The 27,493-nt window shown below is 44.2% G+C and overlaps 1 protein-coding gene across 12 annotated transcripts in view; it reads right to left on the bottom strand.

Moving 5' to 3' along the window:
* APBB2 (amyloid beta precursor protein binding family B member 2) overlaps nt 1-26,975 on the bottom strand; it is a 189,705-nt gene extending 162,730 nt beyond the window's left edge. For 8 of the 12 annotated variants that reach the window (XM_037384246.1, XM_037384274.1, XM_037384255.1 and 5 more), the window contains exon 1: nt 26,871-26,975. The gene's annotated coding sequence lies outside the window, so the exon portion shown is untranslated. The remainder of the gene's footprint in view (nt 1-26,870) is intronic. The other 4 variants (XM_037384216.1, XM_037384265.1, XM_037384194.1 and 1 more) reach the window with 2 other exon arrangements.
* Between the last annotated feature and the right edge of the window lie 518 nt (nt 26,976-27,493).

Raw genomic sequence — 27,493 nt, 5'->3', positions numbered from 1 at the left:
TGCAAGCTTTTATGCTAGTTATAAAAAAATCACAGGATTTTTAATTAAACCATTAATTAAAGGCTCTAGAAAGGCACTTGGAACAGCTCAGCAGAAGTCTGGGCTCAAGATACAGCCACAATTTAAAAAGCAGGAAAACATAACCACAAATTCCATAGACTTGCATGAACAGAATTGAGATGATGAATGACATTAATTAATGTCTTCTAGAAGGCAATAGTGATGACTCCTCTATAATGGCATGCTGTGCTAGTCACCCCAAAAGATGCTACTAAACCAGCCAGGGTTACCTGTTTGAGAAAGAGATAACATGTCTGGCTCTGGGAATGGAAACCCCCTCAAAACAGACTGTCTTCCTGAACAATCCCAATCTGCTGAAATACACCAAAGTATGATAAGACAGAAAATTGTTTGGAAAAGGAAGTCTGGCAGTTTCTGTCTGCATATAGAAGACAGTGAGTGTGTGTTTTTTACAAACTAAAATTAATTCCTGCAGGAAGTCATGAAAGTCAAACATGGCACATTTTATGTGAGGACCAAGACCAGGCACAATTGTTCTATGTACGCAAAGATTATTACTAAGATTCAGTTATCGACAACCTTGAAGGCATGGGTCTACTTCTAACCATTACAGACGATGATAAAACAAAAGTGGGAGAGATTACCCCATAAAACCCAGAGACTCTCCTACTTTTTCCTCTGGAAACATACAGCACTGACACCTTGTACACAAAACATTGAAAATAGAGGGACCCAGGGTCTGATCCACCCTGACAATCCCCACAGTCTCAAACAGCATGCAGCACACCATCTATTTGGCACAGATGAAGCTTGCTCCACAGCAGGTCTGGCTCTGGTACAAGGCAAAAGGAGCCCCGCAGAGGAGCGGCAGTACCTGCTGAAACTGGGCCAGGTTTTAAACTGAAAGAAAGTAGATTCAGACTAGATCTAAGGAAGACATTTTTATGATGAGGGTGGTGAAACACTGGAACAGGTTGCCCAGAGAAGCTGGAGATGCTCCATCATTGGAAGTGTTAAAGGTCTGGTTGGATGGCGCTTTGATCAACCTCATCTAGTGAAAGACTGAAAGATGTCCCTGCTGGGGGTAGACCAGAAAATCTTTAAAGGTCCCTTCCAATCCAATCCAAGCCACCCTATGATTCCATGACTTTACCTGCCCTATAATCTCATCTCTGCCTTTCCTGGCTATCACCCACACAAAGCCAGCCTGGTTGGGAAAACAAGGAAGCAGCAACCATGCAGTGCCAAGAGCCAAAAAGATACAAGACAAAGACGACCATACAGACACCCGTAAGGCCCAGCACACTGGAGCCTCTGCTGGAATGACAGCCCCACACACACAGTACATATGGGCCACTCAGAGAAAGTCTTAACTTTTGCAGAGCTGGCTCTCACTCACGAAGGGACAGAAGTTCTGCTTTCAATGGTCTCTGACCTCAGATCCAGTTCTTACATAGCTCTAGAATATTGACTTCAATGACACTTCGGTACATCTTCCATCTGGAGATTTGTCAGACATTTCTGGAAGCCATCTACCTGAGCCACAGATCTCTCCTCCTCCTCCTCTTGTCACGCCACACAATTGAGACAACAGGACCCTCTACATAAATCACATAAAGTTTAAATTGTCTCAGAAATTGCATACTCAGCATCTGCGAACATACCCATTCCTTAATGATTTTCTCAGTACTGCATGTGCTGCTAAAGACTTTTCAACTCCTTCACTTCAGGAAGCATATATTTAATGTGTCAACAAAGATCTATCTTCTCAGAGAACTAATGTTCTAGCTTGAAGCTTACATAAATCAACAGCCCTTAGATTAAAGCATCTTGCTGCCCTCAAGACAAGTCAAGAAGAACTTCTTTCCAACTGAAGAAAAATAAGTTTTATGCCTTTTTCTGCTATTTCATAAGCCAAGCAAATGCAATTAATTTATTTGTGTTCAGAGCTAACTAAGTGGTCTTTGAAAACCATCAAGACTTGTCATGTCATCTGACCTTCTATGCTAGGAAAGCAACCAGTACTTTGTTCAAGCCATTGCTTTTCCAGGATGTTAGCTTCTCCAGCGGGTAACCTCTTCCAGCTCATCCAAATACCACCTTGTCCACGCGATCTCCATGTAAAAGCCCCTTTGGCCCAAAACACAGGCCCAGGAAAAGCAACCCATTCTAGTCTCCATGGGCCCACTCACTTTATCTCCCTACTGAATGCCCAGTCATCATCTCTACCCAAATGAAAGAGAAGGACCAGGTTCTCTCACTCTCCTGATATCAATATCATTGAGATTAAGTCCTTAAATGTGATAAAAGCCTCTCCATACCTGGGAAAAAGCTCAGTGGTTACCTTCCAATTATCCAGCAAACTGTGTTCCGATAATCCCCAGTGAGGGATGGAATATCAGTAATTAAAATAACTCAGCAATATTTATTTCAGAAAAGATGCTACAGTTGTGCCATGCCAATAACAAAGCTGCCTACAGGCATAATCATTGCAAAATACTGACAGAGATGTAGCTTGTCATTTCCTTCCTTCTTTCCTACCTGTTCCCAGAGACCAGTGAATTACCAACACTTAACAAGTCTGCCAGATTGGAAGATATGACTGCCCTCAGTGAAGGAGATGCAACCAAATGTCTTCTACTGTTTCCCCTAGAAACTCATCAACTCCAGTCACAGAAAGCACATTTCACTGCTTGCTGCTCCCCTCTACATTCACCTCTGGGCTGTGAAGCATTGGAAAGGCTGCCCTGGGAAGTGGTTGAGTCACCACCTCTGGAGGTGTTTAAAAGACATGCAGATGTGGTGCTTAAGGACATGGTTTAGTGGTGGACTTGGTAGTTAATGGTTGGACTCAATGATCTTAAAGGTTTTTTCCACCCTAAACAATTCTATGAGTCTACAATTCTATCATTTTACTCTCTAGCAGACAAATCACTTTGGCTAACAGTTTGCAGAAAAAGACGGATTGTCCAGATTTAAGTCTTTCACAGGTATATTGAAGGTGACCACTTAAGACTTAAAGATCAGAGCAAAATAAAGACTTGAAGGGAGAAGTGTGTGTATAAAGAGACCAGCTGCCCAAAACCAGCTATCTGTACTCATACAATAGAGTTGCTTGTCATGTAAGCCTAAGATTAGTGGTCTCCTGATGAAAACAGTAACTCTTTCAATTAAATTTCAATTCTTTCAGTACAGCCAAAGGTCTGTCCCTATTTTCAGGATGTCATGTAGGTGTCTGTGGACTTTTACACAGCCCAGACCAAAGAACAGGCACTTGCAAACAAAGAATAGGAAAGTGTGCTGGACAGTCTGAGCACAAAGTCTATGCTTCAGCTGTAATGAAAGGGTGTTCCTGCAAGAAGCACGGCAATGCAAAACCAAGCAGAACACCGATGAGAAACAGGTACCCGACTACTGTGGCAAATTGTACATCACCACATTCAACACTTCACTGTGGACAGCACCCTAGAAAGGGGGTAGGGGAGGCTGTGGATTGGGGGGGGGGGGGGGGGGGCGGGGGGAAGTACGGAAAATTTGAACATTTGGACTTGCCTGAAATCCCACTCATTGCAAGGACCAAAGATCCTCACAGACCCCAAGCCAAACACCTCCTACAGAGGTGACTTGTTAGTCTTTTCCAGAAACACTGTGAATGTTCGCTCTCTGTTACAATGGGGTCAAGTCTCTTAAGCAGCAACTCTGCAGCAGCAGCACTTGCACAGAAAGTGGAGGGAACTGGGACCACTTGCTCCCTTGCATGAAGATGCTCAGAGCCTGACCTCTTGGGCGAAACCCCCAGCCAGGAGGCAGCTGTCTTCTGCAGATGCCAGGAGCCAATGCTCCCCTTCAGACACAAGCCATTGTGCAGGCAGGGCTCGATCAGAGAAGATTAAATAGGTAGAGACTGTGTTAGGTGTCAGCATACATTTGTATACTAACCCAGTAAGTTAAAATCAGGTGACTTTTCCCATCTGTGCCTTCCTGCACACTTTGCTCAATGGAAAGAAAACTAAAATCTAGATGAGTTCTATTTAGTCATCTCAGCAAACTCAATGCAATCATAATTGGGCAGCCTCACTGCTCAGAAGATTATCCCAGTGATTCAATTGCACCGCAATACAAATAAAGATATCTGCATGAAGTAGGGTGCAAAGTACTAAAAATTAAGACTTAATGAAGTTATACATTTGTGCATCACTGCCCTCTCTATTAGAGTTTGGAAAATTGAAGGCAACATGCTATTATACATCATGTGCTATTATTCACATAAGTGGCTAAATTGCAGAGTTTGGGAGATACTATTTATGTGTTTATTAAAAAGCTATTTAATTCATCATATAATGCACAGACTTCTTTCAAGACTCAAATAGGAAACATGAATGCAGCATCTGAATAGCAAGTCTCAATCAGAAATTATTTGTACTGCCTCAACAACAGTTTCTCCCTCCAGATTTTGGTTTCCCCTCCTCACACTGAGCCACAGCAGGGACTACAGGAGAGTTTCTGAAGTCTAATTCACACTCTTTGCATTTACCTTCTTCAAAATTTTAAAAAACAGAACAAAACAAAAAACAACCCAAAAAAGGCATGCTGAGCACAAACTATGAGAGGAGTTCACAGCTCTTGAGAAAGCTGTATAAAGTTGCTGATACAAACCAGGTAAGAACTAAGTTAAAAGACCTAAATATATCAGGTTTAGTCTGACTGTTTAGAACAGCAGCTCTCTGGGGCAAGGGGGAGGTAAACAACTGCACTGGATAAAGCAGTAATACAGGACCAGTTATTTCAGAAGCAGAGGACATCCTCAAATATGCAAAACACAGTTAGACGTGGGGATACAATCAAGTTAGCCTTTGCAGCAGATGTGATGGAAGCCTTGTCCAGCTTGTGCATACACAAATGAAGATGCTGAGCAGCTGTCAATCATACAGCCCTTAATGAAGCCTTGTGGATGTTTTATACCCAACTATCACTTTTTGTTTTTCTTCTTTATCCTTTTCACCTTGTGCCTAATTGATTACAAGCCTGATTAGCACTGGAATTTCTTCAGCTTCACGATACACTGGCCAGGAGGGGAACACCAAAGAGGGGCTCCGGCAGCATCAGTGGCCGTGCGGAGCAGTGGGTCCCCAGCTGTGATGGCAGCATCCCGCCAGCCCCACTCCAGCAGAAGAGGGGCCAGGGACTGATGTCACAGCCCAAAGGGCACCCCAGGGCAGCTGACCTCTGGCCCCGTGAAATCAGTTGCTCTTCAATAAAGTTCTTCGCACCCTGTGAACACTAACTCCCAAAACCCAAATTCAGGGTTTTGTCAGCTTTGCTTTTCAGAAACCGTTTAACACAAGAAATAGCATTCTAAGCACTCCCCCCTTCTCCCTCAAAGGATTTCACAAGTATCAGGGAGACAGAAAACTTCCTCTCAAAATATATTTTAAAATATAAATATATATTGAAAACAGGCTAACATATTTAAAAGAATTCCTAAACTGTAGTTTGTTTCACGTGGGCAGATTTCTGTGTCTTTATCATAGAAACCACAGCTGTTAATTTAAAAAGGTGTCTGATATTCCATTTTTCATCTCATGATTATTCCTTCAACAGTAATTCACATTAACCAGTGTACCTTTTATCTCAGCATTTGATAAGAATTTCTGAAGTACTAATTTATACGACTTCTACTCGAGCTAAGGCAGCTCTTACAATCTTCACATCACAGACAAACAGCAGCACATAAGCAACATCTTTCCCAAATCACCCTTTCAACCACCAAATATGCACATCCTCAGTTAGAAACACCAAGCAGAACAGCGTCCTCCTCCACAACCCGCTTTTACAACCAAGGATTTTGTAATGGTAAGAGACTGCCACAGTAAGATGCACCGTTATCCTTCATTTGACTTCTCCGTGTATTCTTACTGCTTGCACTCAGTGATGTGGGCTTGAAGCTCTTGGAAAACAGCATAAATCTAAAACTAAATACCACATTTAGACTGAATGGGGTCTTTGAAAGTTTCCAAGCCTGACAACTAGCTCTTGGAAGAGCTAACAGCAGCACTTTTCTTGTATGCTTGCAGATGTGATGACCATGCCTACAGCTGATCCCCAAACCTTCACTTTATAACCTCCCGCAGCTTCTCTGCCTTAAATCTTCAGAAGCATGCATGAGGGGGAAGTCTGGAAAGACATGGAACAGAAAGAAGAAAAAAAAAAATCTGGAAGGCAATTTTTAGCCTTTTGTTTTCACCTCGCTTACCATAAGTTCATTTAAAACTAAGAGTGCAGTTTTCAAGGCACAAAAACACCACAGTATAAAAAAAGAAAGAACTTTTACATTAAGGAAAAGAAAGAGGTTGGAACAGGATATCTCAATATTAATGCTTTCAAAGAGCTGAACAGAAAAATCATGAAAAGCATATCTTACCCATGAACATTTGGTGATTTTCACTTAATCGTACTGATGTATCACAACTTTGACTAAACTTGTAACTGCACATATTTCAGGGTATCAGGCAAGTTTAGAAAAGAAATAGTCTCTTTTTACTCAAGAACACCCAGAAACTTCAATTTTTCAATGAAGTCTCCTCATTTCAATTTAAAGAGGCCCCACTCGGCACCAGGGAACACTTCTCCAGCACAGCGCAGACTCTCATGCTGTAAACACGCTGGTGAGCTTTCCCCTTCTCATTTGCAGAAGACAACGTAAATCTTGCCTTAGCAACATAAATCATCTTATTTGTCATTAAATACTATTTTTCTGTATAATGTTAAAACTGTTCCACAATAATATTTTTTTCTAAATATAATGCTTCCCCCAAACAATGCTAAAAACACTACTTAGGTAGTTTGATATGATTAGACGGTTTTTAAAACAAAATTAAGAGAATTTAACAGCAACCTTTAACTATTTGTTTTGCCAAATGAAAAAAAATATCAGAACTCATCAGCAACGTTGAACCTTCCCATCCATTTGAACTTGGAGGTACAAGCTGTATAGCAGGAAAGGTTTTATTAATCGCTCTGGTCACACAGGGACATGAGCAATGCTGCTACAGGTTACCCACAGTGCAGGGAGGTGTTCTATCCTGACTGCCATTAAAGGGTATGTCTGTACAGAAAAACAAGTAACACTGCAAATTTACATTTTCCTTGGCAGGGAGCAAAGCACAAAAAGGGAGATGGAGGCGAGACGTTTATGGCCCGACCTGCCAAGGCAGACTGAAATAGGGCCAAACGCCACATGTGCTTATGCCTCTGCTCTGTGCCACAGCTTCCCTGCCTCTACCCCCGCTTAATCATGTACAACACCCATTAGTCATCTCCATTGCTGTGCTCTTGCCTTCAACACAAAACTATGCATTTTCTGAACACTGCTCTGTATCAAACCCACTGAATCAGCAAGCAATTGAACACTTCTGAGTCCAAACACAGCTACCCTCCTTTACAATACACTGCAGCCTGTTTGGGGAAGAAAAATAATTTCAAAGTAAATAAATCTTTAGCTTTGGCTAATTGTGCTTCGTGTTTTGCAGCTTCTTTATACCAAGAATTACATTCTTGCAATAATGATACACTACTTGTGAAGAGCTAATGTTTTCAACTAAAGAATATCTTGAACCTCAATATTTCACGAGTCTAATTCAGTCTCCAGTTGCCCCTCATCAGACAAGTTGTTTCTCTTCGTTCTTGGATATATATCAATTTTAAAGAAGAACCAGCTGAACCATTAGGACTAAATGTGCACATCTGAAAAACAATATCCTGAAACCACAAAGGTCACACTGTCTGCCAGGAAAAGCATCAGAACTGCACTCCAACTTGGCTGGTCCTTAGACACTGTCAGCCTAAAGCCAAACCAGTTGAGAGCCTAATGCTTCAAGCAAAAGCGAAGCTGTCTGGCTTGAGCTCTTCAGGATGCAAATGACCCAGTGTCAAGATGTTGTATTTGGTGAGGGAGAAGGCATTAATTCATATGAACAAAGTGACATGCTTTTCAAACAAGATTCAGGCCACACTTAGAGGGAAGTACTTCAGCCCATCTATCCCGTTAGCGTCATCATCCCAAAATCAAAGTTCTGCAGGCATTTTAAAGGACTGCTTAAAATACAAAGGCAAAGCCCAAAAATCAGACATTGCTAAGCAAAAGGAACAAAATATTTTTCTGGCAGGTAAAAATGTTTTCCCAGAACATCAAAATCCCTGTCATAATTTAATAGCAGCACCACAAACCATTCAGATCCAAAGGTCTTTGAGGACACTGGAAACATCTTTTAAGGAATTAAACACGCACAATGCCATATTTAAGTCCCAACCATGAGCAACTCAACAATAGCACTCCTCGCAGTCAGTCTTATCTTACCCCAATTCCAACAGATTACTTAGAAGTAGCATACCATACATCATTAACAAGGGTGACAAATGCCTTCCTCTAGAGAAGAAAAACTTATTTCCTACACTATTCTTTCAGCCTAACACAGGACAGAGCTTACCACTTGAATAAAAGGTTCACCAATGGCTCTCTACATATGAAATCTCAAATTGCTGCCATGAAGATTTTAAACCTAGTACAGGCCATCCCTCATCCTTACTCTAATATCTTTCCTGTCTACCTTACAGAGCCACCTTCATTTGCTACGCAGGTCTGCAAGAAACAAGAGCAGAAACGACTTGGATCATCACTCCCCGTCTTTATGGGATGGAGATAGAACAGACAGCTCCTAACTTACCTACCACAAACTGGGGAAGGCTGGTAGCAGGATCCTCCTAACACTGCTCCTAGGACAGCTAACCCCTCCCCAGCACTACGTTCACGATGCACTTACCCACAGTAGGGCTGCACTGACATTTAAAAATAACGGGGACCGGAGGTGGTGTTTGGTATTTTAAGTAAGACAACCACAGAACACAAACTAAGACCCAAACCTGGGAAGGCCCCACCACAATCTGACTAAAATAAATCCAGTTAACGATGCATTTAACAAACAGAAATGTATTAAGCAACCTTCTGTATTTAATGTACTGTTATTATCATTATATATGCAGTAAAGTCCTTGCCAAAGCCTTTGCAGCAAGCAGAGAAAAATTAAAAAAACTCTGCTGATGCTTTTTGGATCCACTACCTGGTAAGATCCAAGAGGCCAAATAGGAAGCTGCAACCACAGCCTCAGAAACTGCATAGCCACGAGCAGTCCGAAGTCCTAGAACTACCAAACACTCTTCCCTCTCCCAGGCTGAGTAAGCCAGTCTAGTCATCCCTTCTGCCACCTCTAAAGACAATTAGCCAAGTGTCACTTCAATTAGCTTTTTCAGATCCACGACCACAGAATACTGTACGACTTCAGAAGGAAAAAGTGGGATTAAAATAAGGCCAACTGAGGTGAAGCTGGAAAATAAACTGGGAAAGACCAGAGAAAATGAGACACAAGAAATCCCAAAGCATCTCCCTGCAAAATGCTGGGTACTACTTGGGGTAAAGCCAATATGCGTGTTTAGGAAAAGGAGCCTTCTTACACCAAGCTGGGTTTAAAATTACCTTTCTCACTTTTCGTTATCAAAAAGTTTCATTCTTCCTAGATGAGACTTCTACAGTACACTATAAAACAACCTGATACATCCACATGCCTACATCATGCTATTTAATACTGGCAAGATTATTCTGCACATTCTTAACTCCTGGTGGCCAAAGTTTTTGTGACAGTATCCCATTGCTAGTCTTCCTCAGCCTAGGGGTTTCCTTTGGTCTTCTATTATTTCCCCTTTAGCCAGACCCTCAACTGCTTTTAACTCCAATGACCCACTCCTCCAGTTTAGTTTCCCATCTCATGCCATAATAAATGTTTTATTAAAGACCAGATAAAATCAATATATTTAGCTTAACTCGCATGGGGTGGCAGAGGCAGGGGAGAGTGTAATTTACTCTGGCACAGTCTACCTGCAGATAAACTTACGCTGCATTTTGCCCCATTTTCCATTCATGGTTTTAACTACTCTTTCCTTTAATATCTGTTTTAAAACTTTGCATATCAAAAGACTGACTGTTACTTCTGTAAATACAAAACACTGGGCTTCAAACCGGGGCTGTTATGACTCAGGAAAATAAATCGGTTTTGCACATGTTCATATTCTATTACAACCAAACCCAAGAAATATGCAAAGAATGAAAACACAATACTTCACTGCTCAGGGCAGAAGTTGAAAATCTGTTTAATAAAAAACAAACAAAAACCCTTCATCCAGAACCCCAAGAAGCTTTCTTTCACTACAAACAGGGCTGATATATATGTGCAAATTAAACAGTACGTGAGGGAAAAAGGGGGGGGGGGGGGGGGGGGGGGGAGAGAAAAATTCCCTCCGAGTAGGAAATGCAACCCCAAGAAAACCCACATTTTTGTTAACAAAATGTACCCATTAATTTATCTTCTTCGTACAATACCTAATCCAGAGCAATGGCATTTCTATCTGCAACCAACACCAGCACCCACCAACACTGGGAATTAGCCAAGCTCCTAATTGCAGAGAAGCAAGATAGCACCACAAGCTGCCGCAAGCCTTGGAAGGAGGTGTTATGCCACTCCGTGCTGGGGAAGGGACACACGAGACCTATCAGCTCAGCTGCAGGCACACAGAGCTCTTCCTCAGCAATCCCACACAGCTGTCCTAAGTCACACAAGTGTGTGTTTGTAAAAAAGGGCCACTGCCATGAAATTAAGCCACCAAATGTAAGCCAGTTTTGGTATCTAAGAGCATGAGAACAAATTCAGCACAGTAAAGCTCTACTGGTTATATATGCCAAGTTTATTTGGAGCAGCAATTAATGCTCTGTAAAGACTTCCATATACATGCCAGTCTTAATAGCAGTCACTCAAAAATTCACAGAAAAAAACCCCAGTATTATTCTCACTACACCTGCTGGGATGCCCAGGCAGCATGTAATATCCCTTTCATACTGCTCAGGAGTGCAGCACATGTAATTAAAACACCAACAGAGTTCCTTAATAATATTATGATCCCAAATTTGGTGACTGGCCACAGCCTAATGAAACAGAAGGACAATTAGTGACTTAAAACCAGGACACAGGCTAATAGTAAGATTTCTCTCATCTAGGGAAAAAGACAGAAGGACCCAAATGGTAACACTTACCAGCGAGTATTCAAGCAAAAAGATCCCTTTTGAGAAAAGCAACCTAGAAGAGTCTGGTACACTATCATCATTTCTAGCTCCTATTTTTATCTTACAATAAAAATAGTAATTATATAAAAAAAATTGACTCGTGGCTTTGGCATCACCAATGGCCCAACTCAGAAAATGGTAATTATTCCTCATTTAAAAAGCCAGTCTTGTTGGTGGTTTGGGGGTTTTGGGGTTTGGTTTGGGTTTTTTCTTTTGTGGGGGGTGGTTTGGGTTTTTTTGGAGGCAATCAACAACTGGAAACACCCAATGTCTCACCTTTCTTTTTAAGGCATTTTGGGATGACAACCCTCTTGATATGGAGAAATAGTGTGAAATGGGGACAATGGACATCGATTGTGATTGTATATGTCTGCCCAGGAATGTGGGTATGGTGACTAGTCATGGGTGCGATGTCTGGTCACACAGGCACACAGCTTTGAGGAGACGCCTGCCCTTCTTCCTCTAACAAAAGGGGCTATTTTAAAAAAGAATGAGAAAAGGATGAGAGATATTCCAATGCTATCTAGAGGGAGGGAGTGCTAAGTCTCCTTGCTGGAGAAGATTGGATGGTCACAAGAACATGAATCACCTACAAACCTGCAAGACCACCACATTCCAGGCAAAGGACTGATAAACTAATTAACATACGAAAACTAATTAACATACGAAGCGAGAGTAAGCGGCTTTAGGTAACGAATATGTATAGGCGTTAATTGAATATTCATTTGTTTTATTGTATAAATGTGAGATGGTTCGTCACTTCGGGCATGCACGCTTGTGGAGGAGCGATCCCCCGTGCATCTGCGCGCAATAAACATACCTACTTTATAACTTTCGAGTTACAGAGTCTAATTCCGCACGTCACTCTTGATTCAGAAGGGGCACCAGAGAGCCATGGAAGCAAACAAGGTGGACACTCACATGCCCCACAAGGCCAGGTATCCCTAGTGCAAGTTTCACTGAAATATCTTTTTCTGCCTTCGTAACGTGGGCCAGCAGTCAGTCACCACCTCACAGGACTAAAATCTAAAACATGCCCACTTGCCCAAATGGTGCCAACAACAGGCCTTCTCTGGCAACACTATCATTACCAACGTGCAACTCACGACCAAAGCTCTCAGTTAAAAAAATCCATACAGTTAAAGAAGTTCACATCTCACAATCAGTATTTGGGGGGGGGGGGGGACATTCCCTGTCACATTGCCTGTTCTTAGCAACTCTTGTGCAGCGTCTCCTCAAACATGAAGCCAGCCTTGGTGTTACCTGAGGGAGCACACCTCCCCACCAGGGCAGCATGACCTCATCCACGAGGCCGAGGAGCCAGTCTAACATCACACACCAACTACCTCGTGACAGCATGAGGCACCTTAAGAGACAAGGGAGCTGAGGGCATCAGGCAGACATCTGGGCAGGTCTGACCTCAGCTGGTCTACTCCTAAGCCCGTCTCTGCAAGTTGTTTGGTCCCCATAAGCTTTTATTTTTTATTGTAGGTTGCACCTCTGAGCAACCTAACCATGACTGTTATAATACACTGTGGAAGTGGTGAAGCTTTTTTCAGGGATAGCTTGAGGACAGAGTAAACCCCATCACAGCAGCAGAACCTAAACACAGTATCTAACTACACAATCTCATTTAGGATGCAGGAAAAAAGTGAAGACAAGACTTGCTGTTTTCCCTTGTCTCCTTCCACAGTGCTCTACGATTAATTTCTGAAGATAAAACTTCTCATTTTTTATTTACATGAGATATTTATGCTTGGCTGACCTGGAAGAATCCCATGGGCTCTAGAAGGCAGGGGGCTCCAAGAGAGCTGGCTAATATTCAAGCATCACTTCCTCCAAGCTCAAGATAGGTGCATCCCTCTGAGTAAGAAATCAAGCAAAGGGGGCAGGAGGCCTCCATGGATGAGCAAGGAGCTTCTGGCAAAACTCAAAACAGAAGAAGGAAGGTCACGTGATGTGAAAAAAAGGGACAGGCCACTTGGGAGGAATATAGGGATGTGGTCAGAACATGCAGTAGGGCAGCTAAAGTCTGTTTGGAATTAAATCTGGCAAGGGAGGTCAAGGGCTTCTTCAAGTACTTCAGCAGGCAAAGGATGACTAGGGAAAATGTGGGCCTACTGCTGAATGAGGTGGGTGCCCTGGTAATGAAGGACACGGAGAAGGCAGAGTTACTGAATGCCTTCTTTGCTTCAGTCTTCACTGCCAGGCCGGCCCTCCAGTTTGCCAGGCCCTGGAGGCAAGAGAAGTCTGGAGAAAGGAGAACTTTCCCCTGGTCGAGGAGAGATCACCTGAGCAAACTTGACACCCACAAATCCATGGGCCCTGATGGGATGCACACCTGAGTGTAGAGGGAGCTGATAGATGTTATTGCTAAGGCACTCTCCATCATCTTTGAAAGGTCATGGAGAACAGGAGAGGTGCCTGAGGGCTGGAGGAAAGCCAGTGTCACTCCAGTCTTCAAAAAGGGCAAGAAGGGAGGACCCAGGAAACTACAGGCCTCCATCCCTGGAAAGGTGATGGAACAGCTCAGCCTGGAGGTCATCTCCAAGCATGTGAAGGAAAAGAAGGTCATTAGGAACAGTCAGCATGCATTCACCAAGGGGAAACCACACCTGACCAACCTAACAACCTGCTCTAGGTGAATCTGCTTTAGCAGGCACGTTGGACTAGATGATCTCCAGAGGTCCCTTCCAACCCTGCCCATCCCATGATTCTGTGACTTGATGTGGAAAGGACAGCATTTAAAAAGAGAGACTTCCCAGTAGAGTTGCGTTGTTTTTTTTAAATACCTGCTCCCCATCAGAGGGCATCAAACCCACACTTATTTCACCCCAGTGCACTGCCTCTCTGTCTTCAGTAGCTACTTGGTAAAACCAATCTGCTCCAGCTGCATTACTCTCACCTGAAAGGCTCTCTGCAATTGAAGGTCCTTTAAAAGAACAGTTTTGCTTTAAGTTTAAGCATTTCATTGAGCTTAAGATAATGTGTTACTTTCTAGGTATCGCCAACAACTATGAAAACATCTATTTCAAAAGCATTAATAATTTCACTATCCTTTTCTATATGGCATGCAGATACTACCTCGGATTGTATTAGCCTCCAAAAGAGCCAAGCATTTGTACGTGCACTACTCTGCTTGGAGCTTGTTTCACTCACAGCTTTTGAGAGGCAGAAACACGGCTCATCCACAAGCCTGCCACATTCAACTAACAATCCTTTGGAAAACACTGGTTTTTAATCATTGATTTTTACTAACCAGCTGTGGCCATTTGACAAGCTTTGCACAGGGTCTCTCAAGGCCTTTGAAAGCTTCCTGTTGTGCTGTGAAAGCATTTGAGTTAGCTTATGCCTCTGAATTAGAAATAAATTACAGGCACTACTACATTAGGAGCAGCCAAGAAAATGCAAAGGAACGTAGGCTGTGTGTGAAACTCCCAGACCCAAACTTCAGTTTCTGTGAAACAAAAATATGTTTATTCTCTAATTTAGGTACTTTCAGAACCTTTCAAGACAAACCCAGGCCTGTCCTTAAAACAGACAAGGGGAGAAAAGAAAGAAACCTAGAAAACATTTTTAAGTGGGTTTATATTGTAATTAGTACAGAGCATGCCTCCCCACTGCTCCACAGAGCTGAGGCATTCTACAGCCCATTTCATCATCTAACTCTTCCGTGTAATTAAAATTCCTCTTTGTCTTATTTATCTGCTAGCTTCTGCCTCCACCTGAGCTCTCTGGCAAGTGATCTTCCTGAGACAGCCTTTAGGAGCATCAGTCTTCTTCGTGGAATCACAGGGTATAAGTGTCCCTCTCCTCAGAACATGTCCTCCCCCAGTTTTTAAAATCTACACAACTTCAGCTTAATCCTCTACCATGACGGATCTAGAATTTCAACACCTCCTTTCAAGCTCGCCTTTCAAGCTCACCTTCTGCCAGAAGGCTTCACATACTGCTAAAACAGCATGCTGCATATACCTGTGCCAGAAACATTTGCTTGCAATCTCAGTTCAAAGAGCAACCCCAAAAAGGGGCAAGACCAGTTTCCCACTTGAACGCTGGCCGCTTGAGTAAGTTCTCAAACGTTCACACTGAGCAGTGGGAAAAACTTGGGATATGCTAATACCACATGCCAAGCAAGAACACCCAAGAGCCCAATGCCGCTCTGCAACTAGCATCCACCCCATTAGTTTGGGAGAACTAATGATGCTAGTACAAACATCAGCATCCTGTGAATTTTCCATCCCTGTAGAGCAGCAGAAGCAGTATAGGCAGCAGGAGCTAAAGCTCAACACTGGTTCAGTTTGAAGTTGGATCAGTCACTTGGCGTCTCCTGAATCAGCTCCACCGTCCACTCCTGGTTTTACCTCTGGCGTGTCGTATGGCCTTGCAGTCTTATTTTAAACCTTGGCGCACACATTACTTAAATAATCCACAGATTTAGAACATCCTCAGGACTTACAGAGATGAACCTTAGCAGCTTTCCAGGAGTAATAGGATTTATCAGGCCAAAAATTAAATCGTTACAAACTCAAATTTCTGATTTACAGGAGAAGCTCCTATTTCTTAAATCAAGTCCTAGTGCAAGCTGGAATACTGTCAGACAGATTGAATGCTATTTCTTCCAGCTCTATATTTACACTTCAAGGATTATGCAGAAGCACAGAGCAGCAGGAGACACTGGCCAAATGCCTCGATGTGAACCTTTTGGGGAAGGTTCAGAGAAGTTTGGGTTATCTGTCTTCAAAAAGCTTTTCAAAGCAGTATAGATCTAGATATCCATTAAAACTAAAAGGAGGAGGATCCAAGCTTTGAATTTAAGGAAAAAATAATTTTACCTTTTGTGCACATGCACAAAAACTTGGACAAGCATTGCGAGGAAGGTGGGTTTCTCTTCTGCCATGGAAGGAGGCACAGCAGAATAATTTCAGCCTCGCCCATGTAAAATTAGCTATTTATTTTGGATAAATCCCACAAAATATTTTCCACCCAGCTAGCACTCCTACCTGCTGGTTTAGCAGCAGCAGACTGAAGCGCTGTGCTGCACAATGGCAAGCGGCCAGCTGCCAACTCCTTTGCCTCTCCAGAGGCTGGGAGCAGGTCTGCTCATTAAAGCCACCAGCTTTAAGACCGGACAGCAAGGCAAGGACAGAGACAGCTCTCAGCTGCCACGTCTCTGGGGCTCCCAGTGTCACCGGAGCCACTCCTATCAAGGAAATGCTTTCACACAGTCCTTATCAACAAGGCTGGCTGCAAATTTAGGGATACACCTCACCATATCCTTCCAGTCAGCCATTCCCATCACTGTAACATGCATACATATATCAGAAAGGAGAGAGAAGAAAGAGCATCATCACCTCCTGGCTCAACTGGAAAAGCACTGAGGGACACACACCCCCTTTTCTACTCAAAACCAAACAAATAAGACCACATCATCCCACCACATCTGTTGCTACACACTGGCTGGCCAAAATCAGAGCGTGGAGACTATATTTCAGAAACAGCATGCAGTAGTGCTGGCTGATTTTCAGCTCAAAGCAGGCTAGGAAACAACTGAAACATGACTTGCACTTGAGGTACAAGTCTTTAACAATACTCTGAGGGTCCCACTCTTCCAGCACCTCCTTGGCATCCAGCCTGACATCCCTGGGAGCCTTCCAGTCGTCCCTCTTGATCTCCCCTTCCCTGCACAGATCCCTCACTGAAAAATACCTGAATCTTCTATGGTTTTCCATTGGAGTTATACTTCAGTGCAAGGGCATCACAATACCAACATGCTCTTAGGCTGCAGACACATTTCTAGGGACCACTATGTGGTTTCCCTGACAAACAGCACCATCTTTATCACAGTAGGACATATCTATAATTGTTTTCAAAAAAAGACTTACTGGTCCCTAAATGTCCATATACCTTTACCAGAGAACTTCCTGTACTTTACCCCAGTTTAAATCCGTACTTGCATTAAAGGGAAACGTATGGGACATTTTACTAGAAAAAGTTTAGACATGACAAGAATTGGCAAAAAATGCAGTTAGATGAATGCTGATATAACAGCATGTAAAGATTATAAAATAAAGTTAAAACACATTTATATTGTCAAGTATGGTTTTCTAGCAGTTCCTGCATGTGTTTAAATAACAGCACATGTTTAAAGCCAACATTGCTTTGTCACCAAGTTATTTCAATATCCTTGGTAGTCCTCTTACCAGCCTACAAACTCATCTAGCAGTAAGTCCAAGCTTCCGAGAAGCAAACATCAAATACATTTTTTAATGCATCTCTTTTCAAATACACAGATATCATCAAATGTTTTTCTTATATTTAATAACTTTTTAAGCTAACCTCAAAAAATTTTTACTTGCCTGGATACATGCAGCTTTTCATATATAGATGTGTTAAACCACTCCCTTTACTGATGGTTCTCATGTTGTTTCACTGTTTCTCTCAAATGTGGTGGGGAGGGAAAAAAAAAGAAAAAAAAAAAAAAGAGAGCGGGGGTGGGGGGAAGCAAGCCAGCTCCCACAGGACTCTAAAAATATGAGTTATTTCCCAAGCAGGCAACTCTCATTATCTTTCAGATTCAAATTATCTTTCTAATTTTTCCTTTTCTCTCTACCTGTCTGTATATATTCCATTTCTGTTGTTTTTTCAAGCTTTTACACCTATAATTTTCGGAAAAAATAACAGCACAGTTAATTTCTTAAAGAGCAAGGATTTTTTTTTAACATTCCAATTTCTTCTAAAAATTTCACACCATAATAATCATCTAACATAAGTAACAGAGTACAATGTTGTTTTGTTAGCCTGGATTAACAGAAAATCTGGGTGGGGTATTTTCTGGCATTTCACACAAGCACACACCCACCACGCACTGCTGTCTCGTGAAGCTATGCATCATCAAGACGGGGTTTTTAATCTATCAACATCTTTAATAGGCTTCAAAGCCTCCAGCTACCCCGCTCCGCCCCGCTCCCACCACAGTGGTGGGAAAGAGCAGACGGGTGATGCTCACGCCACCTCGCACGTCCCAGGTCCCCAGTGGGCTTGCACGAGGGCAGCAGCTGCCCACCATGCTGCCTCCCGCCTGGGCCGAGCGCTCCTCTCCCAGACGGCAGCATCCCCTCCAGCACCAGGACTGAAGCAGCGTGGGACCGTTACAGGTGTAAACACCAGCCTTCAGGCCTCTGCGGTACGGCAGGGCCACACAAGAAGAGGAAGGGAACGAAGGAAGGCAGGACAAACACAGTGCTACAGTACCATCCCTCTGCTAGCCCTGGATTTCCTTTCCTAAGCCAGCTCCACACTGGCCCTCTGCCTCCCCAGGGACCACGCACCCGCTCCATCACCACAGCACTGGACTCCCTTTATCCTAGCAGCAGGGCTTCTCCCCAGATGTTTTGAAACATTAAAACCATCTATTTCGTACATTTTCCTGTGTCAGAGCAAAACAGCTTTATACACAAAGGAAAAGCGGCCATTTAAGCTTTCAAGAGAGAAGAAAAAACAGCAAGAATTTTTTGCAGAAATTACTTTCATTCCTTTGAAATACTTTACATCATTCTATCAAAGGGAGCTACCAAAATTTAATTCTCTCCTAATAGATACTTCCACGCTCATGCCTCTTTCTGCTGACCAGCATCACCACAGTCATTTAGACAGCACGTGTTCAGTACCAGCCACTTCACAGGCAAACAGAAGTTTCCCACACCAGAACTGCTGGGAGACTCCCGGCGCGCCTGGCCATGTGAGACCACACACTCCACAAAAAGCATCATCTCACACCCAGGTGGGATCAGGAAAACGATCACATCAAGATGCTGCCTCTCCTGCTCACATACAAGACACACAGGACCTAACAAGGTCATCAGGTAGTGCTGGAGGCTCCCTTAACACCACGAGTATCACAAACACCCAGGCTCCCTACTGTATTTACTTCCAGATTAACTTCTTTCCATAAATTCATAGATTGTGCCCTGTACGTATGTATCCGTAACTCATGTAAGCAACCTAATTGAACTATCTTTCCATTATGCTGCACTTAAATCCCAATTTAATCCAGCAAGTGCTGAATTCTCCATGTGAGAACAACTCCCCTCCTTATTTCTCTTCCTTGCAATCCCCTTTCATCTTTCATGCTGGTTCTCTGCACAGCTTCCTCCACAGCTACATAATACAATACCTTGCTAAGAAACATCCCTTCCTAACAATAATCCTCTTTGCAAGTAAATTAATAAGGCAAATGTAAACACGAAAGTAATGAATTAGTTGTCACATTTACCCTAACTACTGCTTCCAGTTCCTTATAACAAAATTCTATATCAAATACATGGGATGGCTTAATGTCAAGCTCCTCATTTGCCCTATTAGGCAGCTGGCCAGTAAGCACCCTGCAGCATCTCCCTCCAACCCATCTGAGAAATTATACTTATGATGTTTCCAATAAAAGTTTAACTAATTTGTGCCAGTATTAGTCACACCAAATTACTGTCATTTAATAACTGTTTGGAGGGCTTTCTACCCCAAGAACACTGCAAAGGAATGACATGTTTCTGCAACAGATAACGAAATATGTAAAGTTTACAGTAGTTTGTTCTGCTCAAACAAGTTAATTCATAAACGTAGGGAACATTTAGTGCCTGCCAGCTTCCTTCCCTGTGGAATCTGTCCTTTACACACAATAATTATACCAGAAAACCTCCGTAACCAGCTAATAAACATAAGAAAAAAAATCAGTTGTGACTAAAAGTCCCACATGAAACACATTTTAGCACTAATATCGAACTTAAGCGGTAATTTTTAAACACCTATTCTACACTTGAAATCTGCAGAAGTAGTTTAGAAATGTTCTTTTGGTGCCTTTGAAAATTAAACTGCACTTGCACTAACAGGGAAGGAAAAAAAAACCAAAACCAAAAAAAACCCACACCTTCAACAAAAGACCTACACACATTGAAAAACTGCTTAAAAGCCTATCATAGCAAAGCATGTCTTGTGCTTACAGGAGGGTTTTCCCAAGGGCAGGCAGAGCTGATGCTTGTCTGATGGATATATTACCTGGGGTGCAACATAATCCAGCAGCGAAGACAAATGAAAGAGAGAAAGATTTCTTTTAGATTTCTACAGAGAAAAGGACCAGCAGACAGTGAGAACTAGATGACTAAATCAGTAGGTTACAACTCTTATTTCGGCATAGCTACAGGAGAACATCACCAAGATTTTAGCATAGGTTTTTAAATTGTTAAGTCCAAAATATTAAACTGTCAAATATAAGTCTTCCAGGGGTTTGCTTAAAGTACTTTACAGCAGCAGGACTATTCATAAGGTAAAACAAACCAGAATTACAAACACTGGCTAGCTGGTATTGAGATCAGAAGCAGAAATGTACATATTTTGTAGCAAACCTTCCTCTGTCACGTTATCACTCTTAATGAACTGCTACTCAAGTTAGTAGTTTATGTCCATGAATATCCTAAAGTAAACTCCATCTGACTTCATTCATCTGAGATCAGTGTTCAGTATCAAATGCAGCACAGACTACTAATAAAGGCAGAAATCTGCATCTAGTTAATCATGCTAATTGTTACACAGGCCACTTTAAAGAGGCACTAATCAGTGTTATACACAGATGCAAAGTTTGTTCAGCAGTAAAAATCACCATCTAAATGCTTACCCAAACAAATACCACATTTTCAGGAGAGACAGAAGCTCAGCATATTTTAGTGAAAAAAACTGATTTGATAGTAGGAGATAGAGGTTCACCTTGAATCTTAAGCTAAATCGAATTTGACCTTTTTAAAGCATAAAACCCCCCACTACACAGTATCTACTCATCATCCTGCAGGTGATGGAGATCAAGTGCCTGCTGCCTTTGTCCAGACAGACCCCATATTCCAGTCACCTCACTACAGAGTCAGCCCTCATACCCATGGCAATAGGCTTATGCAACCAGGTCCTCTCAGACAAGACACTGCTACACCAGCATCCATTAGCAACCCCAGAGCACTCTCTACAATTTTTCGGTCACATTCTTCTGCCTCCGTATGAAACATCCTTTGCAGAAGGTGAATGGAAAGCAGTGAAAGAGGCTGCCGTCTCAGCAGGGATCCAGGGAAGTACAGAGCTGTAAAGCCTAACACCTCTGCTGGGCTAATAATTAACTCAACTGATGCTAATGATAAAAGTAGACAATTTGGTCATCTGGATAAATCGCATACTGTTTGTATGGAGAGAAACACTGAGCTCTTCAAAGGTGCCAAACATGGATGAGGTACATCCACTCACTTTGACCTATCTGAATTTCCAAAAGGATTTGAACCATGAGCCTTACCAAAAAGGGCTTTTTTTAAGGAAACTAGGCACACAGATGCAAAAGAAAAGGTCCTACTTGTGAAGGGAGAGATGTCTGAAAAATAGCAGCAGGGTGATGGTAAGAGTAAACCATCTCTTCTTGGAACAAGCAGAAGCCTGCAATGAAGTTCAGTGCAGACCCATGCTCAGACTTCGGCTGTTTGACACATTCATGTGAGACAAGGAAAGGGGAATGAGCGGCGAGCTGAGGAAGTTTGATGATTATAAAAAAAAAAAAGTATTGTGGTATCGAGGCCAGGATGAGAGGAATTTCAGACAACCCTGTGAGACTCAGTCAATAACACTGCAGAGGAAAGCTAATGCAAATAAACACAAGAGATTTAAGATGCACATAGGAAAGACACAACCATGGCTATATGTAACTGAGGGATTCCAAACTGACTGTACTCTTGAGCACCATACCATTTCACAGGTTCACAAAATTAACTTGCTAGCAGTCCAAAAAGCAAATCAAACATGAAAGAAAAAAAGAAAACAAAACATGGTTATGCCACTGTATAGCCCCCAAAGCTCACCTACATGTTGAAAACTGTATACAGCCCTGATCCTCCCATCCTTGAGGACATACAGAACCAGGATAGACTCCTGGAAAGCGATGCTCACGATCAGGAACAGCTTCCATACAAACAGTATCTGAGTAGGCAACTCTTCAGGCACGTCAAAGTGAACTTGATGAGGAAGACTGGGGTCTACAAAATCATGAGTGGCATAATGCAGGATCACTCACCATCTCTGCCACACAAGAGCCAAGAGCCACCAAATGAAGGAAGCCAGCTGAGAACAAGCAGGAGGGAATTCTTTACACAGAAGCAGACCCACAGGCAAGCAGCACTCCTGGCCAAAGGCCGTGGAGGCTGCAATGAGGTCCCAGGGGGCCATAAGCAAACCAGACAAGCATTTGGAAATGAAAGCCACCCAACATAAATGAGGAAAGGTTGCACCCAGCTCTGGCTGAGAACAGCCAGAGGCTCACAAAGCAACTAAAGATGAGGTTTTTAATAAGGTCATCCTGTTTCTTATCTTTCCTTGGGCATCTGCTTACAAGGAGGGGGGGGGGGGGTGGGGAATAAAGGTTGCAGAAAACAACATCAAGAAGGGAGCAGGCTGAAGTTAAAGGGTTAAAAAGAAAAAGGAAACTAAAGCAGGACACCACACTAAGCATCCCAGCAGTCCCCTCTGCTCCTTAAAGCTCTGGGGACAGCAGTAATTAGTCTTCTGCCCAGATCCATAATGAGACAAAGAAAGAGAAACAGGCACAGAGGTGCTGGGATCCTGCCCATCAAGTCTGGAGCCCATCAGCCCATGGAGCTGTGGCCAGCTCAGACAGGGGCAGGAGGAGGCTGGCAAGAAGATCCCACTCTTTCACAGGGCGGCAGATAGGAAAGCTATAAACCAAAAAAAAAAAAACCCATAAGCTCAGGAAGAGGCTTTGGAGGAGCCAGATGAGGAACTGCAGCTTCATGCATTAGATGTACATGTTCCAAGGTCTCCTTTTCCCTGCAAAAGGGATGTGAGTCACAGAGTCAATGAAGCACATCATAAATTCATCCATTTTCACTTCTCCTTGATTAATTTTCTTACATTTGATTTCAGCAGCTGACAGATTAGCCTAAGGTATAAATCAGCCTGCAAGAGGTCTTCATCCCTCCTGATGGCAAGAAACCATTTTCAGTCACAGGGCAAGGAAAAAATGCAAAGCACCTAAAGGCACCTTCAAGGTGCTCCTTGGAGATGAAACCAGGCACCGTGTGGCTTGCTTGAGTCCTTTACTGTATACTGGGATACAGAGATGAACTCTTGGTTGGCCCATCACAGCTGCTTTTTCATTTCTATATTTATTACACCTCTTAGAAGTGGTCAGGTACTGCTTAACAGACACAGGACCAATTATATAGCATCTGCAGCTGCTACTATGCTGTGCTGCGTACACAGTATTTTTATAACCAACTACAGACTTCCCTATGAGTTCAACTACTGCAACCACCATGCTAGAGAAGTCTCAGCTGTCCTGCATAACATCAAATGAGAAAAACTCCAAGCACAATTAGCCCAACTAGACTTGTTTTCACATTTGCTTTAAATTGCATTTATTCCAGACCTTCAGACACAGTGTAGTTTGGAATACTGGTCTCAGCTCACACCACCTGAGTCTGCTGTACAGCCCCCTCCAAAAAATCCCCTTTTGAGAGGATTTATGAATTACTTCAACAGGAGAAAAACACAAAGGTTTTCTACAGTTCATTTTTTAGCCTGAAGGATAATAAGCTCAAACAGCTCAAATACACACACTAACATATATCCTCCTTTTGCAGTTTTGACTTAGAATAAAAAGGAATTTCCACACAATTATATGCAGCTGTAAGCCAACTCTTATTATTTTGGAGGGGGGGGGAACTAACATGCAAAACATTTCAGAAAGCCACCACTAAGTACATCGCTTTCTAAGAAGTGATAGAAATTGTAAAGCAAGCATTTATTTTTGTGCCAGTTTTGAATGTCAGATTTTAAAAATATGAAACACTAGCACAGAAAATCTATATTCAGCTAACTCAGACATACAGAAAAGCTTTTCCTGAATCACCAAGCCTCATCTCCTAGCCACAGCTAAGCACACAATATAAACTTCCTCCATATCGTCAAGAGCCAGTTTAGAGGACTTGCTCCCACTTCTCCCATTTGAAGGTTGTTCTAGAACCTCACTCCATTTACGGAAGAACCTGTCTAAATTCCAGCTTAAGTTTATTCATGCCAGTTTACATCCATTTGTTCTCATGCCAACATTGTTCTTTAGCTTAAATAGCTCCTCTCCCTTTCTAGTGTTTAGATCCCTGCTGTATTTGCAGATTGCAATCATATTCCCTCTCAGGCCTCATTTGCTAGGCTACACAAGCCAGGTTTTCCTTGTCTCCCCCAGAATAACTGGTGTTTCTGTTCCTCTGCCTCTCTCTGCACCTGTCCCACTCACAGCAAAGGCAAGTGGACCCATGCCTGGCACTCTCCAGGAGATCACAGCCACCCCACCACCCCTCCTGCCGGTGTCCTGGCCTAACACACTCCAACGTTGCGCCTTTGCTTTCTCCAGGGCAGCAGGACAGCAGCAGTTTGGTCAGCAACAAGGCAGGGCATCCAGCACACCACCTGCTTTGCTGCTTCCAGCAGCAGGGCTCCTTGCTCACAGCAGAGAGCAAAGGCAAGACCTTCTCTTCTACTAGCAAGGGACATGTGGTACAGCTTGTTTTCAACGTGGATGATTTGTTCAGATGTGACTACACACCCTAGGTCAGAGCTCCTGAAAAGCGCAGCCCTGCTATCTGACAGAGATGTGATCAGTGGATTACTCACCATTACCCACCAACTGCCAGGATTCATTTTAGTTTTTCATAGTTCTGCTAAAAAATCCTCACAGTGGGTGCCCTCAAGTACCCAAATTCCTCCCTAACTAGCTCCTAAAGTCACCACTCTCTTCAGCTCAAACCCTGCAGCAGCCCTGCCTAGGGTCCTCAGGGGTTTCCTAAGGAAATCACAATCCCTCCTCACCGAGGGCACAGCAGAGTCCACCCAACACCCCACCAAAAACAACCAGTCTTGTCACTAGTTCCCAACTTAGCTGCAGAACTGAAAAACAAAAGAAATAATCCAAGTTTCAAAGTCATCCATTCCTTCTCCTAGGAAATTATCCCCACGCTGTTCTAATCTATCGCTTAGATGCCTCTTTCGCCAGGGACACATTCACTCATGCTGCTTCAGAGCCAAGAATCTCCCTCCTCATTACAACCAAGTCATGTATTCTTCATAACGCATGGTAAAACTATTCTTCCTCCGGAAGAGTCCTCTCCAAACCTCGATTTCCCTTAAGTGGCCAAAACCCCTCAAAATAAGAGACAAAAAGTATTCCAACACTCGTCACTGTAAAGGAAGAATAAAAATACCCACACTCGGCACGGCTGTTCCAGGCAAGGAAGTTAATCAGCCAAGATTTTGTCCCAAGGTCACCATAAGAGGATGTCTCTCCCTTGAAGTGCTAGGACATCTGCACACTTATTTTAACCAAATGCAATCACGCAGGCAGAAAATAGTTTTAAACACAAGACAGGCAATTCAGTCAGGCTTTCAGAAAATACTAGAGCATGAGATGGCAGGATGATGACATGTCAGATCTAGAACAAACTGGAGGAACACAGTGGAGAGCCAGAGGACACAGCAAGCCTGCAGCAGCACAGCAGCAACCCATACCTCGGCTTCTGGGGCAATACAGATCCTTCAGTGAAGCACCGAAACTCACTGCAGACACTGTTACCCTGCACAACTGACCGCAGATACCGTTATCCTGCATGGCTACCGACAGCATCCAGCAGCCACAAAGCCCACCAGCCCATCGCCAGCACAGGGCTGGGTTTCTTCTTGGGCTTACTTCTTTTGTGTTTAAAGCACAGAAGTGCACTTATCCTCCCCAGCAGGCAGGAGCCCAGCCAAAAATTACAAAATACTGCAAACAAGCAGGCAAAACAACAAATTACAAACACAAACCATTATACTTTCCATTTTATCTGTCTGAACTCGTCCTCTATCTGCAAGGAGAAGCGGCTCCGCTGCTGCCCTGGGACCCAAGCGAATTCCTGAGAATTTCAGGTGGGACTAAATGGGGTCCCCGTTTTGTTCCGAGTACTGTATTTTTGCATATCCCCATTTGCAACCCCGCATGCAACCCTCCAGTACGATTTAATCACGAAATTGAAAAGCCCACTGTAATAAACCCCCCCAAAAAACCCAAACCAACACAAACAAACAAACAAACCCCACAAAAATTCCCCAAAAAACACCAAACAAAACACACGACCAAAAAGAAGCTGCTACTTCTACAGGCACTTCTGCCACTTCTCCTGCTTTTTACCTCACACGCAGGCTCCCCCCCCGCCCCCCCGCCGCAGCACAACGGGACCCGCCGCCGCTCCCACTCGGCGCCCGCGGGAGGAAAGCCCGCGCTCGCACCGGGGCTCCGGCCAGCCCTGCAGCAGCGGCGGCACGGCCGCACTCCTGCACGACCGGGAAAGGCAGCGGGAGCGGGGCGGCGGGCCGGCGGCGGCACCCGGCACCCGGCACCGGCCTCGCACGCCCGAGGCCGGGATGCGCCGGAGCCCCCCCGGGCAAGAACAGCGGGAGCCTTCCCCGGCCTCCTGCCCGCTCGCACCGGCAGCGGGCCGGCCGGAGCGGCGGCACCGCACACGGGGGGCCCCGCGGCGGGACACGCCACGACACGCCACGACACGCCGGCCTGCCCTGCCCGCCTTCCCTCCCTCCGGCCCGCCGCGGAGCGCACCTGCCCGCCGCTCCGCTCCGCTCTGCGCTGCGCCGCCCGCCCCGGCGGCGCCCGTAGCCCGCTGCGGGATGCGGCCAGCCTTCCGGAAACGCTTCCCAGCCCGCTGCGCTTACCCAGGAAACGATTCCGGCCGCCGGCCGCCGCCGCCCCTCCTCTCCCTCCGCCCCGGCCGCCGCCCGCAGGGGGCCGGGCAGGCGCGGCGCGGCACGGGGAGGGGGTCGCGAGCCGCGCCGCCATGTTGTGCGCGCCGCCGGGCCCCCGCTGCCCCCCGCCAACCGAGCCCCGGGCCGCGGCGGGGGGCTTCCCGTCAGCAGCGCATCGGTAGCCTGCAGAGCCCGTGCCCTTCCGTAGGGGGGGTAGCGTTTGTGCGGGGCGGCGGGCGTGCCGCTGGAAAGAAAAGAGAAATAATCGTTTCTCCTTAGGAGAAAGCGTCGGGCTTGTGCTTGGCGAATGCCAGGTCGAGGCGAGGCAGTAGCAGTTACGGTCTCCAAATGCCACCTGCTGTGTCCCAGCACTCCCCCAGCAGTGAGGAGAGCCAGAGAGGTAGGCTGGCAGGCAGGTTTGGAAGCCCACCTAGAAGAATGGGTTGGTTTCCACGCTGGATTTGGGCTCCAGTAGCAGCG

The sequence above is a fragment of the Falco rusticolus genome, chromosome 1 (genome assembly GCF_015220075.1).
Source record: "Falco rusticolus isolate bFalRus1 chromosome 1, bFalRus1.pri, whole genome shotgun sequence".
NCBI lineage: Eukaryota > Metazoa > Chordata > Aves > Falconiformes > Falconidae > Falco > Falco rusticolus.
The sequence above is the reverse complement of the archived record's forward strand: the minus strand, read 5'-3'. Positions and strand labels throughout refer to the sequence as shown.